Source organism: Chelonoidis abingdonii, unplaced genomic scaffold (genome assembly GCF_003597395.2).
Source record: "Chelonoidis abingdonii isolate Lonesome George unplaced genomic scaffold, CheloAbing_2.0 scaffold0539, whole genome shotgun sequence".
Classification (NCBI taxonomy): Eukaryota; Metazoa; Chordata; order Testudines; family Testudinidae; genus Chelonoidis; species Chelonoidis abingdonii.
The window spans coordinates 1-3,398 of record NW_027424800.1 but is presented as its reverse complement, the minus strand read 5'-3'; positions in this window follow the sequence as shown (position 1 = coordinate 3,398).

Here is a 3,398-nt window from a genome sequence, read left to right as displayed (position 1 = left end):
CACCAGCTTGTTAGTTTAGCTGAAGACTGACACTTCACTTCAATATCACAGCACTGAATTGGTTTATAGTAAAACTAAGGATAAGTTTATTAACAAAGAACAGAAATTTAAATGACACTGAGCAGGAGAAAAAGAGACAGGTCTGATTACAACCAACCAACCAAACCAAACCAAACCATGCTTTCTAGTGACTAAACTTAAATCTTAATAAGTTACAATCTTTGCCTAAGCAGTTTTCTCACTCACATCAAGTTACCATCATCTTTAGCCCTCCAGGCCAGGGATCCAACTTTCACAGACTCAGAGGGTGCTGTTACCTTTGTCCCCTAAGTGAGGGATAACAAGAATGGCTTTTTGCTCCCACTTGTATTTTCCAAAGTCCATTGTCTGTCTCACAAGCTAGAAAGATTTCCTTTGGGTGCAGATTCAGACCCCAGTGTGCTCACTACATCGTTTCCTCCGCCACTTATTAGCTTGACTGCTTTGTTTACCTTATATGTAAATGTTCTTTCATTGTCCTTCCCTGTAATTAAGCTGATCAGACAGGTAAATCCATATTCCTTTGTTTAGGGCAGACTTGGATTATGCTCAACCTCCAAACCCCATTTTAAGAACATATTTCCTGCACATATACATAACTTGCTATACACAACCCGTACATACAGAACACAATGATTTTTGGGACAAGCGTCACCATTTTGCATATGTACCTAACGTGACACCCCTTAAATACACATGACGACAACAGTGTGTTAGGTGTAGTGAGTGTGTCAGCCTGCTGTGAGTTACAGTCTAAAGGGCCCTTTGTTGACTAAGGGGCTCTTAAGGTCACAGTTACCCGCTGCCTGGAAGGAAACACCTCCGATCCACGTGACCTGCCTTCTTGCCAAGACCCTTAAGGACATCATTTTGAGTATGGACACAGAAATCCTTCAATATTATCCACACTCACATTTCACACAGATTAGGATGCCTAGTGGGTTGCTGGCTCTTGGTAGAGACCTCACATGCCACCATTCCATGAAGAATTATGCAGATATCTAACCCTGGTGCTCCCATAAACCCTAGGCAACCTCTATGCCCTCTGCCGCTTGGCACCATGGGATTCCTGGGTCACACTCTCCCACTCTCACTGAGGCAGTTAGGTTAGCCATTGGCTAATCCACATGCATTGGCTCAGAACCCTCTTGCCTGGACAGTGCTTCTGTCACACATTTTCTTTGCCCTTCCCATATCATACTCATGAATGTCTATACTCCAGCGTTGCAGTCTGGAGCTGGTAACTTATGTTCTGGGAAGCCCTGCCAGTGGAGAATGGTCTGTTAGGACTCTAAACTCCTGTGCAGTGGGTTTAGCCTTAGTTGCCCCACAACTGCATATTTTCCTTTTGATGACTGAGTAATTTTGTCCAGTGATGGGTCAGTTTTTACTTAAAAAAAGCATAGAATGTTCCTTATTGACCTTGTCCACTTGCATCAGTGTGGCTCCAGACCTGTACTTGATGCATCTGTGCAGAGTTCAAACATTTTATCCAAATTTGGACCAGCTAGTGCCAATGTGGCTGACAGAATTCTTTTCATTTGAGCAAAGCCCTCCTGGCAGGCTGTAGTCAAAGCCACGTTGGCAGGCTGTGTCTCTTTGCAGAGGTCTGTCATCGCAGTTGCAATGTTGCTGAAACCTTCCATGAGTCTTTGGTAATAATTCAGCAATCCTCTAAAAGTGTGAATTTGCTTTTAGGTTCAGGTACAGGCCCGTTAACAACGGAGTCCACTTTTAAAGGGATTTTGGCAAATCTGGCCCCCTCCTGCCAATGGCCTACATAAGAACATTGGCCCCCCTATCTTGCATTTGACACTTTTACTGTGAGCCCTGCATGTTTGGGTATGTCTATACTGCAATTAGACACCCGCGGCTGGCCCGTGCCAGCTGACTCAGGTTTCTGGGGCTGTTTCATTGTAGTGTAGACTTCCAGGTTCAGGCTGGAATGCCGGATCTAGGACCCTGCAAGATTGGAGGGTCCCAGAGCTTGGGCTCCAGCTCGAACCCAGAAGTCTACACTGCAATGAAACAGCCCCCCCTTCCTCCCCCTGCTGCCTCAAGAGCTGGCTGCATTATTTATTTTTCTTTCTCAGTAAATCTGAGAAATTTGACAGTCATCAGTGTGTGAGGTCTGGCAAGCCACGGTCTGCTGAGCATTTTCTAAACCAAATTTAAAATCATCCAGCATTACTCACAGGTCTGACTGGACCCGATACATGTCCCCTTGGGGACCAGTGACCTGAGTGATAATGGTGACCCAAATCAGCCTTCTTAAAACAGTGCTGTTTAATATTAACAGTAGGAACACAGCACAGCAAAGGACAAGGCAGGCTATGCTTACTCGAAGAACCCTCCAGTCTCTGGAGGTCAGGAGGCAATTGCATCTTCTAAACCATTTCGGTGAATCAGGCTTTCCTCTAGTCAGGAGGGATGCAGGCCTGGGAAAGCTGGGCTATCAGACCCGCTATGTGTGGGCAGAGGTAGCATGTCATAGTTAATTGCCCTTGGTGTTTGTGGAGGAGCTCTTCTCTAAGCTATTGTCCAACCTCCTGGGTCGTTTCCTGAATACCCAGCTGTTGAATTAACCCAATATCTGCAAACAAAAACATCTTCACAATAGTCAGATAAACATCATACAGTTGTCACAGATTGCTACAGGGTAGCCCATAGAGCTCGCTTTAGCATTTATTTTATTCAGCAGTAATGCAAAGAACCTACAGGCCTATATCCTGTAAGATGGGTTGTTCATTATTTTTTGTCAAGGTCCAAATTTCTTAGTCAAGGTATAGGCAAGGTCCAGACTTCAGAGAAACATTTTTCACACCACAGTAACAATAACTACAACAAATAATTAAAAAATTTTTGCAGTCCATTCAAGAACATCCGGTGGTTCGGATTTGTCCCGCAGTCCATCTATTGACTACCCCTGACGTAACATATTATAAAAGTTGTATCCCAGCCTGTGTGCAGGGGGAGAGAGAGAGAAAGGTAGCCCTTGGGAGATGCCAGGATGATGGCCACTGGTGATGATGAGGAAGGTGATGGTGATGCGGAAGATAATGGCTAACATTTCCAATTGTTCTGCAAAGGGATGGTGGGAGTATGTGGATGTTCAGACGTACGGTCTGTATTATCTCGGTCTACCTTGCTGCGTTAGAGTGTTTGTGACTTTGCTGAATGTAGTAATAAGCTATTACAAAGACAGAAGGGTTCCTAAAGTGTGAGTGTTGCAACCATGCACATCAGGCTTCCCAACTGAACAGTAATTTTAATACTACTGGGCCTGATCTTGGGACAAGAACCATCAATACTTCAGAGTGATAACTGGGAATTCTTAGGTAATCAATACAAGTCATAGA